This window comes from Pinus tabuliformis, chromosome 5_1 (genome assembly GCF_031772625.1).
Source record: "Pinus tabuliformis cultivar Carrire ecotype Pingquan chromosome 5_1, CPIR1, whole genome shotgun sequence".
Taxonomy (NCBI): domain Eukaryota; kingdom Viridiplantae; phylum Streptophyta; class Pinopsida; order Pinales; family Pinaceae; genus Pinus; species Pinus tabuliformis.
Genome location: NC_142305.1, coordinates 84089804 through 84102676, shown reverse-complemented (window position 1 = coordinate 84102676; position 12873 = coordinate 84089804). Strand labels below are relative to the sequence as shown.

The window sequence follows — 12873 nt, the reverse complement described above, 5'->3', positions numbered from 1 at the left end:
GATTGTATATATGTGGTGGTAGATTGGCTCACAAAATTTGCTCATTTCTTTTCCATATCATCAAAATTTTCAGCTTCACAGGGGGCCAAGCTATTCTTCAAAGAAATTTTCAGATTGCATGGGTTGCTGAAAAACATTGTCAGTGATAGATATAGCAAGTTTATGGGTGGCTTCTGGCAGGAGCTTTTCAGACTTGTGGGGACTGAGCTAACTCTGAGCACTAGCTACTGCCCACAAATTGACGAGCAGACAAAGATAATTAACAGGTTGCTAGAAGGCTATCTCAGGAATTACGTGACCGACCAACAAAAGACATGGGTGAAGTGGTTGCATTTGGGGGAACATTGCTATAATACCACTTTCCACATGTCCATTGGCATGACTCCCTTCAAAGCATTATATGGATATGACGCCCCAATTTTTGCAGATAGGATATTTGGGGACAGTCGGGCACCACTGGCCAAAGATTGGATCTAGGAGAGCCAAGACATTTTAAAAGTCCTCAAGGACAATCTACATATGGCTCAGAACCAACAAAAATTGTATGCAGACAGACACAGGGTGGAGTGCAACTTTGAAGTGGGAGATATGGTATACCTTCGTCTTCAACCCCATAGACAGTCTTCACTGAAAACCAAAGGGGCAGAAAAATTAAAACCTAGGTTCTATGGGCCATTCAAGATCTTGAGAAGAGTAGAAGTGGCCTATGAACTCGAGCTTTCAGAGGGATGCAAAATTCAAAACGTCTTTCATGTATTGTGCCTCAAAAAGCCCTTGGGGCAGCGCGTCGCTGTTTCCACAAAGCTTCCACCATTGGATGAGGAAGGAGAATTGGTCTTAGTTCTTGAGAAGATCCTAGATGCAAGAGAAAGGAAGATACGAGCAGGACGATCAAGGAGTATGTGGTAAAATGGAAGGATTTGCTGGTGGAAGATGCTACTTGGGAGGGTGAACAGGTGCTCAAACATCCTGAACTTAAATTGCTTGAGGACCAGCAATCTTGGGCGGGGAGGATTGTAATGTCCCCGTCCCCATAGGAAGCTTAGGACGGAGTCCGCTAGCCTAAAGTGGTTCCCATAGGCTAAAGCGGGGAAATATTTAATAAGGGGACGTAAATTTCCTAAGGAAACTTTATAAAGTTCAAAAAGGAGAAAGAGTGATATTTACTATGCAAGTTAGAAGTCACTTTAACTTCATAAAGTGACATTATAAAGGTGAACTTAATAAAGAACAAAAAAAAAGGGGAAGGTGAAGGTGAAAAGACAATCCTAAACTCATTAAAGAAGCAAAATGAGGAGACTCTCCTCATTCGTGCAATTTGTGAGTTTGGAGAAAGAGCTCTCGGAGAGAGTTTGAAGGAGAAGCTTAGGTTTTGGAACCCTAGCCCGCCATAGCAGACTTCAGTGTTGAAACTAGACACCTTAGTTTGGGTTTGAGAGTGAGATCACTCAGATTTCCTACTGAGCTTCAATGGAGAACAAAATTTTTGAGAACTATTGAGATATTCATGTGATATTGGTTGATTTTAAAGATCTTATTGGATATTTTCTATATCATTGCAGGTTAAGGAGCTTCATTAAAGTATGAGAGAACAAGCTCAGTCTGGGCCCTGGAAAATCGAACTTCAGAAGCAAACAGAGACCGAATCTAAATCTGGAGAGAATTATTCCCATCGAGGTCATTGATCTGTGAGAGGAAGGGGTTCGATCCTCCTCTTGGAAGAGCAGCTCGAGCACCTGGGCAAAAATCACGAGTTATTACAACTACTGTACGTGTTTGCTTCATTTATGGACTGCGTTAGGAACTGAGCTAAATGTACCACCTGCAGGGCCTATTATCTATTATTCTATTGGATGTGGGGTCTACTCATTGTGCGTGGAGCTAATTAACCAAGTTTGGTGCAGCCGATGAACATAAATTGGAAAGTTGGGTAGATGTACCACCTTGTTGAAGTTGAATGCAACTGTAATTTCCCTACTGTGTGGAGTTTATTCTGACATTGTGGGGGCCATGAAACATTGTACTGTTGACTGAGATATGCCATATGACCAACGCTATACATTTTGCTAAGTGTTTAGATATGTAAGGAGGTTTAGTCTTGGTGATTCAGTGTTGCTGGAAACTTCTCTTTGGGACTGTGTTATTCCAATAACAAACAGAGTGTGGGACAACATTATTCGAATGACAAACTGTTGAAATTTGGTACCGGAGGACAGGTGGTTCCCTTAGGCTTTGATCTTTGGCCTAGGGAAAAGTGTCCAAAAGAATTTAATTTTTCTCCTAAAGTGACTTTATAATTTTATAAAGTTAAATCTAATTTAAAAGTGACTTTAAGTGATAAAGTTACTAAGTCTAATTTTAAAGTGACTTTTATAAAGTCAATGAAAAATTAGAAAGGAAAAGTGACTTTGGAAATAAATGACTAAGTGGGTCTTTATTAAAGTGGGGTGAATTAAAAAATAAAAAGTGAGATTTAAATGAGCATTTAATCTTAGCCTTAGTTCTCAATCTATTTCAGCCATTGGATTTAGGGATCACCCAAAAGTCACTTGGATCACCCAAAAGTCACTTGGGGTTAGATTAAAGGAGGAAAAGGAGGAAAAAGTCATTAGTTTTTTCATGAGCAGATTGAGAGAAGGAGAGCAAGAGAGCAAGGGAGATTTCTTGACAGTGAGCTGCGGAGTTTCAGCAGAGCGGAGTTTCAGCAGCGCGGAGTTTCAACAGCGGAGTTTCAGCAGCGGAGTTTCAGCAGGGCGGAGTTTCAGCAAGTCTGTACATCGGAGTTTAAGCAGGGCGGAGTTTCAGCAAGGCGGAGTTTCAGCAAGGCTGAGATAAGTTGTAAAAGTTTGCTTGATGGATTTTGCTGAATATTTCTCTTACTGTAAAAAGGCATTTTCCAGAAATAAAGAAGAGCTTTCAAACTGGTTTTCCCCCAGAGTTGTAGGGGTTTTTCCAGGGTCACATTGACCAAAAATCTCAGTGTTTAAATGTGTTTTAATAGCTGTTTATTACTGCTGATTTTTATTTCTGCAATTTCCAGCATTCTGTAAAATTTCCAGAATTTGTGTTTTCAGCAATTTTATTTTTTTCCAGCTTGTTAAATGTATGGTTATGGGAAAGGGCATTTAACTATATGGGAGAAATAAGGAGAAACTGAAAACCGGGGTGGGAAATGAGAAATTTCTACATGGTATCAGAGCTTGAGTGCTGAAGGACAGTTTGGGACAACAAAAAGAAAAATTACAGCTGCTGTTTTTTCACTCAGAAAATTCCAGCAAGCTGATTTTTTTCATAAACAACAGTTTTATCTTTACTACAGCAGTGCTATTTTTCAGTTTTAGGACAGCAGGATGTCATTGGGATTGAGGGTGGAGGATAGGCTGGATGGGCATACAAATTACAACGTTTGGAAGGAGAGAATGCAGAGTATCTTTGAGGAGGCAGAAGTCTGGGATATCATGGTGCATACCACACAGAACCCTGTTGTTGTGCCTACTGATGCTACTCAGTTGACAGTTTATAATAAAAAGAACAACAAGGGTAAGAGACTGATTCTAGACGGAATCAAAGACCATTGCATTCCTCATGTGAGAGGAAAGAGCAATGCCCATGAGATGTGGACAACATTGTCCAATCTCTACCAGAGTACCAATGAGAACCGGAAGATGGTCCTGAAGGAGAAGCTGAAGAACATTAAGATGGGTAATGATAGTGCAGTTGGATATCTCACAAAGATTACTAATGTGAGAGATGAGTTGGCAGCTATTGGAGAGGCCATTCCACCCACTGAGTTGGTGCCGATTGCAGTGAATGGCCTCCCCCGTTCATGGTTGAACTTTGCTGATGGGGTTTGTGCACGTGAGACCCTTCCCACATGGGAGAGGTTTTGGGATGATTGCATTCAGACAGAGATCAGAAAAGGTCAGCTTGGGGCAGCCAAGCCAGTTGAGCAGGATGAGGATGTAGCACTGGTGGCAGGAGGCAAGAAAGGCAAAGGGAAGAAGCAGGCTTCCACAAGCAATGATGGGGGCAAAGGCAAAGGTAAAGGTAAACAGGGGAACACACAGAAGGACTATTCCAAGGTGAAGTGTTGGAATTGTCAAAAGATGGGACACTATGCAGTTGTGTGTCCGGAGAAGAAGAAGAAGAAGGGGAAGAACCAAGACGTGGCAGCTTCAGCAGAGATTGAGGACTTTGAAGGTCGTTTCGACCGGGAGTTTGCGTTCACTACATGTGAGTCCTCTAGTGCAGGATCACCTGCCACACAGGTTCAGAGGGAGCATGCTTTTCCCTCGATTAGCAGAGCATTTTCAGGTTTCTAGTATGTGGACAGTGGGGCTTCACGTCACATGACAGGAGTCCGTGAGTATTTCTCAGAGCTTTCAGAGAGTGGCACTGATATAGAGGTAGTACTCGGTGATGACAGAGTTGTTAGAGCAGTCGGGGTGGGGACACTGACATTTCAGAGGGAGTCCAAACCTCCCTTGAAAGTCTCAGATGTTCTTTATGTGCCAGGGATGAGGAAGAACCTCATATCCGTCTCAGCTTTGGAGGACAGAGGATATGAGGTACTGTTCAGGGGAGGACAGGTGTTGATGTATCCCAGAGGCACTCCAACTGATTCAGCTGGAGTGATAGGTGTACGCCATGCAAAGGTGTACAAGTTTGCATTCCAGCCCCTTTTGGCATTGAGCAGTAGTACCGACAGCAGAGCTAGCAGTTCTGAGCTGTGTGAGATTTGGCACCGCAGGATGGGACATATGTATCATGGAGCCTTGAGGACATTGCGGGAGATAACTACAGGTGTGCCAGATTTCAGTACTGATCACTTTGATACTTGCAGAGGTTGTGCGATGGGCAAGTTTGCCAAATCCCCTTTTCCTAGCAGTGACAGCAGAGCGACTAGGATACTTGATTTGATTCATTCCGATGTGAGCGGTCGGATGTCTCATGTTTCCTTGAGTGGATATGAGTACTATGTTTTATTCATTGATGATAACTCCAGGAGGACCTGGATTTATTTTTTGAAGACCAAGAGTGAGGTTTTCAAGCGGTTTCAGGAGTTCAGAGCTCTTGTGGAGACACAGACAGGTCGAAAGATCAAGTCCCTGAGGTCGGACAATGGAGGAGAGTACACCCTTGGAGAGTTTGTTGACTATTGTGCGGAGGCAGGCATTAGGAGGGAGTTCACTGTTCCTTACAACCCCCAGCAGAACGGGGTTGCAGAGAGGAAGAACAGATCCATCATAGGGGCTGCCAAAGCCATGTTACATGATCAGGGGTTGCCATTATTCTTGTGGGCAGAGGCCTGCAACACATCTGTTTACTTGCAGAATAGGAGTCCGAATCGTGCTTTGGGGCACATGACTCCGGAGGAGGCTTTCTCTGGGAAGAAGCCTGATATTGGTCATCTTCATATCTTTGGATGCATTACATACTCCTATATACCCAAGGAGAAGAGGACCAAACTAGAGCCCACCGTAGAGAAGGGTATCTTTGTGGGCTACAGTGAGACCTCAAAGGCCTTTCGGATTTACATTCCTGCACAGAGGAGAGTTGTTGTCAGACGAGATGTGAAGTTCGAGGAGGACAGGGCCTTTAGGAGGTCACGGGAGTTAGAGTATCTAGATCAGTCAGACCCTCAGCAGCAGTTGAGTCAGTCGCAGGGATCCAGTGGGCAGGGATCAGGAGGATCAGGAGGTACATCTATAGGGATGTCAGGTCCGTCAGTGAGCAGTGGCTCACCGAGCCGGAGGGGTGGTGCTCCGGGCAGCATGCAGAGTAGTTCACAGAGTAGTTCACTAGGGAGTCCACTGATGGACAGTTCACACGGTACCTTAGCTTCTACAGGTTCAGGGGCAGGCAGGAGGACAACAGACAGACAGTCAGGAGTTCAGGCTCCTGATGATGATGAGGAGAAGGAGTTTCATTCTCCGGTGGGAGAAGTGCGCTCAAGGAAGAGGAAGCCCAAGTGGCTTCAGGACACCTTGAGAGATGCCTCATCTGTTGCTGAGCCGAAGAGGCCGGTTAGAGAGAGTAGACCACCTGAGAGGTTTTGTAGCTATATGGCGATGGTTACTAGCATCCTTGACTCTGAGCCTTCTAGCTATGAGGAGGCAGCTAGCCAGCGGTCTGAAGAGAGGCCATGCAGGAGGAGTATTCTTCTATCATGAAGAATGATGTTTGGGAGGTGGTGCCGAGGCCTGAGGGAAAATCCGTGGTTACTTCCAGATGGCTTTACAAGGTAAAGCATGCTGCAGATGGCAGCATTGAGAAATTCAAAGCAAGGTTTGTGGCTAGAGGGTTCTCCCAGGTAGAGGGAGTTGATTATGAGGAGACCTTCGCTCCCGTGGCTCGATATACTTCGATCCGCTCCATTATATTGATAGCAGCAGAGATGGGTTGGAAGATCCACCAGATGGATGTGAAGACTGCATTTCTCAATGGCTTCATACAGGGGGAGGTGTACATTGAGCAGCCACAGGGCTTTGAGGTGCATGGGAAGGAGTCCCATGTGTGCAGACTGAAGAAGGCCCTTTATGGCCTGAAGCAAGCTCCCAGAGCTTGGTACTCCAGGATAGATACATATTTGCAGGGGATGGGTTTCACAAAGAGTGAGGCAGATCCGAACCTTTACTTTATTGTAATTGGTGAGGAGCCTCTCATTCTGGTGCTGTATGTGGATGACTTGGTCATTACAGGTGCAGAGAGACTCATAGAGCACTGCAAGAGAGATCTTGCGACTGAGTTTGAGATGAAGGACATCGGCTTGATGCATTACTTTTTGGGCTTGGAGGTGTGGCAGGAGAAGGGGCATTTCTTCTTGGGGCAGGGGAAGTATATTGTGAACATCCTTAGCAGATTCCACATGGAGGATTGTAGACCCATGTCGACACCGATGATCACCAACTGGAAGAAGCTTCATGCTTCGGATTCCGAGTTGGTGGATCCCACATTGTACAGGCCGCTGATTGGTTCCTTGATGTATTTGGTCAACACTAGACCAAATATCTGTTTTGCAGTCAACACGATGAGTCAGTTTATGTGTGAGCCTAGGAAGGTTCACTGGGTGGCTGCAAAACACATTTTGCGGTACTTGCAGGGGACAGTGGATTATGGTCTGGACTACAGGCAGGGAGATGGAGTGAGATTGGCAGGATACACTGATTCTGATTGGGCAGGTTGTGCTTCTGATAGGAAGAGCACTTCAGGGTGCTGTTTTGGGTTGGGTTCAACAATAGTGTCATGGTTCAGCGGAAGCAGCAGTCAGTAGCACTGAGTTCAGCGGAAGCAGAGTATATGGTAGCCAGTCTAGCTAGTTGTGAGGCTATCTGGCTTCGCAAGATGTTGTTTGGCTTATTTGGTCAGTCGTTGAGACCTTCAGTGATTTACTGTGATAATCAGAGTTGCATTAAACTCACGAAGAATCCAGTATTTCATGACAGGTCAAAGCATATTGGGATCAGATATCATTTCATCAGAGACTATGTTCAGAAGGGAGCTGTGAAGCTTGAGTATATTTCCACTGATGAGCAGGTTGTAGATAATCTTACCAAAGCCTTACCACGGGGCAAGCATGTTTACTTCAGAGACAAGATGCGTGTGGTGAGGAACACCTTCCTCGGTAAGAGGGAGTGTTGAAATTTGGTACCGGAGGACAGGTGGTTCCCTTAGGCTTTGATCTTTGGCCTAGGGAAAAGTGTCCAAAAGAATTTAATTTTTCTCTTAAAGTGACTTTATAATTTTATAAAGTTAAATCTAATTTAAAAGTGACTTTAAGTGATAAAGTTACTAAGTCTAATTTTAAAGTGACTTTTATAAAGTCAATGAAAAATTAGAAAGGAAAAGTGACTTTGGAAATAAATGACTAAGTGGGTCTTTATTAAAGTGGGGTGAATTAAAAAATAAAAAGTGAGATTTAAATGAGCATTTAATCTCAGCCTTAGATCTCAATCTATTTCAGCCATTGGATTTAGGGATCACCCAAAAGTCACTTGGATCACCCAAAAGTCACTTGGGGTTAGATTAAAGGAGGAAAATGAGGAAAAGGTCATTAATTCTTTCATGAGCAGATTGAGAGAAGGAGAGCAAGAGAGCAAGGGAGATTTCTGGACAGTGAGCTGCGGAGTTTCAGCAGCGGAGTTTCAGCAGAGCGGAGTTTCAGCAGAGCGGAGTTTCAGCAGCGGAGTTTCAGCAGGGCGGAGTTTCAGCAAGTCTGTACAACGGAGTTTCAGCAGGGCGGAGTTTCAGCAAGGCGGAGTTTCAGCAAGGCTGAGTTTCAGCAAGGCTGAGATAAGTTGTAAAAGTTTGCTTGCTGATTTTTGCTGAATATTTCTCTTACTGTAAAAAGGAATTTTCCAAAAATAAAGAAGAGCTCTCAAACTGGTTTTCCCCAAGAGTTGTAGGGGGTTTTTCCAGGGTCACATTGACCAAAAATCTCAGTGTTTAAATGTGTTTTAATCGCTGTTTATTACTGCTGATTTTTATTTTTGCAATTTCCAGCATTCGGTAAAATTTCCAGAATTTGTGTTTTCAGCAAATTTATTTTTTTCCAGCTTGTTAAATGTATGGTTATGGGAAAGGGCATTTAACTATATGAGAGAAATAAGGAGAAACTGAAAACCGGGGTGGGAAATGAGAAATTTCTACACGAACAAAGCGTGGGACTGCTGGTGAAAGAAGAGTGGTTGCAGAATAGAGCCTGTATGTGTTCCTAGGGAAGCATACTTCAAAGCCAATTCTGGAGTCGTATACTAAGGACTGCTGTTCATACTAGTAATTGTTACTATTGACTGTCTCCGTTACCAGGTGCCATCTATCAGATCTGTCACTGTATATTTCTAGGTTTTTAAATGAGAAATGCCTTTCCTATAATTACCTCTGTCTATTATCAATGGAATTGTGATTTTGTAGCTTATTATTAAGTTTATAAGAGCATTTTGGGAAGTATTGTGTCTATGGAAATATTAAAAATAGTGACCACCGAACATACTCAAAGAAATTTTACTCACAACAGATTGTAAACCAACAATTTAAAGAAATACTTCTCTGAAATCCGAACACAAGGTTCGGAAAATTATCTTGGAACATTACAGGACTTGTGGTCATCGACCTGTGGTGAAATATGTGCGGTAAAAGTCCGAATTGTAGTCAAGTCCAACTTAAGCGGTCAAGCCTCAGGAAAGTCAGTCTAACTTCCAAAGAAACTTGGTTAATTCGTCCTCTTTCTACTCCTTTCTGCGGTTTCTTAAGAATATATGTTTGTTGTTGTGTTGTTGGTCAAATGGATGACTCTCATTGTGTATATGTACTAGTCAAATGGGTGAATTTGACCAAGGGTCACACCCATTCATGGTGGTGTTGACTCCATTTTGAGCCTACATGATGCCCCAATTTTTTGTTTGTTTGTTTGTCATTTTCTTTGTTGTTGTATTTTAAATTTCCATAATCTTTCTAGGCCAAATTAGGAGGCCTCTAGGCATGCAGGAATACCTCTTGATGCTACACAAAAATCAACATTTCTATTGCTCAAAAATGGTGCAAATGGTCGCAAAATTCATGAGAAGTTCCTTATGTGGCATTTCAAAATTAACAAATTGAAATTTGGGAACGTAAACTCCATTTTCAGTGCCGGGTATACCATGGGATTTGGTCCCATTGGATTTCCTTGGAGGTTTATTGACAACTACTAGGAACAATGACTATATCTAATGGTTCTCATGGACCACTTCGACAAAATGGTAGTAATGATACCTTGCAATGATTTTTTTTTTTTTTTGATGTTGCAGGTTGTATAGTTCTTTACATTTCTCTGTGCAATTTGGTTTGTCATCTTTGATCACCTCTAATTGTAATGATAAGTTTGTTATCTACTTTGGTAAGTGTTGTAGGGATTGATGGACACCAAATTGAAGAGGAGTATTGCCTTCCATTCTCAGATAGATGGTTAGATAGTGGTTGTAAATCACATAATAATTCAATTCCTGCAGGTCATTAATCATAGACATCCAAACACACAGGTTGCCAACATACCATATGTGCAACGAAATGACAATAGTGTAGTCCACAATGCAACGGGCACTTCACCTTTTGAAGCATTTCTTGGATTTTCGCTGAAGGATCCATTGGCTATTTTGTTGCCTATTCTTGAAAAAATAACAACAAAGGAAGTCATTGCACATGGGTAAGCTATAAAAGGTTAATTTACCACAATGGATGGTTCATGATCTAGTTTGAGAATCTTTGCGCAAGTGTTAGTAGAAGCACAAGGTGAGCCATGCTTAATATTGTGTAGATCATTTGTTTCATGCACGGGACAAAATTTGCAAATATCTTTAGAAAGGGCATTTAATGAGAAAAACAAGAAGATAAAATTTGCCCAAATAATAGATTTAGCCCTTACATCATTATCAAGTAGATTGGAAAGGACATCATGCTAGAATTGCTAGCTTGTATATGTTTTCATGTAGTCTATAATGGAAATTACTTGAAGCTCTATAAGCCATTGATGTTGGGCGATGATGAACAAGTTGTCGTGTTCATTCTTGAAGAGTTAGTTGTTGATGTTAGTGCAAAGCTAGAAGAAAACACCATTCTACAATACAAGAAGTGCGCAACTAGGTAGGGAACCTTGAAGATTTATCGAGTTAGGTTGAAAGGATAATTGCTCCAAGCTTGAAAGTGCCACACCTTGGAGTAGATTCAACTAGAGTTCCCCTAACTAGTAAGGTAACTATTGGGGACTAACAAACGAACAACTCTTAAGCAAGGAGGTTTGATCCCAAAAGGAATTAACAATTGACTAATTTCATGATTGGAGGACTTGTTCCATGAGAGCTTCACCCAAGGATTTGTCCTACTATGGTTGTGCAGATCTAAGTATTGTATCAGAGATGTAAGTTGTGTAGAACCATTAGAGTATGATGTACTTTTGTAGTGGTCAAATGTAGTCATCCATCAAAATGGCAATTTGGCATTGTAATATGAATATGATTGAATTCCAATAAAATAGTGCAATATTAACACTTCATTGTGCTATCTCAAAATTCAGCCATGTTACCTTGTTGGATGCTTTTGAACACAAATATATGCAAGCTTGGTGTGTGCGTGCTAACATGGATGGATAGCTTAGCAAATGGTTACACATAGAATCTTGATAGTCATTATGGATTGTGTTATACTCTTCAACTCATCCTCTTCTATAAGCTTGTACACATGTAATTATGCGAATAGACATATCACTTTGTGTTTCTTGGTCATATTATTATATGTTGATTTTATATTGTGAAGGGGTTTGTGCAAATAAATAGTTGGTTGATAGTGTTGGATTAATAACTGTATTGTAAGCTTCATGGTGTAAAATTGTATTCATTTAATGAAAAAGAGAGTTGAGTTATTCCCATATGGTTGTGTCGATGTGTATGAATGGTTTATAAATTTATTTAAGCCTTTTGTTGGAGTTGGCTTCATTTGCCATTGTGCCAAAGAGAAATGATCATGTATGTAAGTTGAGCTTGTTATTGTGGTTGCATTAATTCCACTAGGGATCAACTAAGCTTCACATACTGCAACCACAAGATCTACATTTAAATATTCAAAAGGAAAGAAGGAAAGTAATAATGTTAATTTCCACAAATAACCAAAATAGGTCAATGGGCCTAGAAAGTACAAAATATCATTATAACAATGTGGGAATATTAAATTTGCTGACTTATTTATTGGCATTGTTGTGTATTAGCATAATAACTTTTTTAACTAGTTGAAGTTTGTGAATACCCTTTCTATCTTTTTGTATTTATTATTTGTAATATTATGCATTGGCATAACAATTTTTCCTACTAAATAATTGTGGAATAAGGCCAAATAAATATATAATGGGGCCAATTAGGCAAGTCAGTCATAGGAGAGCATAATATTTCACACCTATATAAAATAATGTGGGCTGTATTGAATATTGCCAATTTTGTCATGTTTTATTCTACCATTGACCTTTATTTTTAAATTGATATCTTGTGACACCACAAGCTTATGTGGGAAATGCAACTTATAACCTCTTGAAAGGACCCTTATAAAAGCATAATATTTCACATTTATATAAAATAAAGTGAGGTGTATTGAATATTGCCAATTTTGTCATGTTCCTTTATCCAACCTTGTTTTTTGCTTGTCATGTTCCAGTATACCTTTGACCTTTCTTTTTAAATTGTGACACCACAAGCTTATGTGGGAAATGCAACTTATAGCCTCGTAAAAGGGCCCTTCTTGGGCAGGATGGGGAAAAATTAAGCACAAAATAATTTCCTTTAGTCACTTTTTGTTGTACATCATTTTTATATATTTTTGAAGGTGAATTTGATTATAAAATGTTAACTTTTTAATTTTATGTGTAGGTGGTTCATTCCTATGAACATTGTGTTAAGCTCAGTAGCAGGCTCACTTATTGGCTTTATTGTGGCACTATTAGTTCAACCACCAAAAGATTACTTCAAATTCACAATCGTGCAAATTGGAATTGGTAAGTATGCTAATATTCATGTTGAAATCTCTATCATCGCCACTTTTGTTTGTTTTATTTGATGGCTTTAGAATTTTAAGGTCAAAGATGAACATGTTCATCCATTATATCTTTTACCTTACTCCTAATGGTCCATAAATATTGAGTATGCATTTTTGTACTTTGGATCCAGTTTGAGTTATTCACTATTTATATGTTACCTTTGTTAGTCATTAATCTCTCAGTTCTAAAATTTTTGAACTCTTTAGAAGACTTGGATAGTTTTCTATTTTCAATTCATGCTTTTAATTCTCAATGATTGATAACGTCTATGTATTTTTTCCTGAAATAAAAGTGGTTAGGGTTAATTTCAAAATTCA

The 12873-nt window shown here is 40.7% G+C and overlaps 1 pseudogene across 1 annotated transcript in view; it reads left to right on the top strand.

Annotated features, from left to right (window-relative positions):
- Positions 1-12576, top strand: part of LOC149163565 (protein PIN-LIKES 6 pseudogene) — a 36929-nt pseudogene extending 24353 nt beyond the window's left edge. The window contains exon 3 of the transcript XR_016260042.1: positions 12390-12576. The product of XR_016260042.1 is annotated as a protein PIN-LIKES 6 pseudogene (transcript). The remainder of the gene's footprint in view (positions 1-12389) is intronic.
- The last annotated feature ends 297 nt before the right edge of the window (positions 12577-12873 follow it).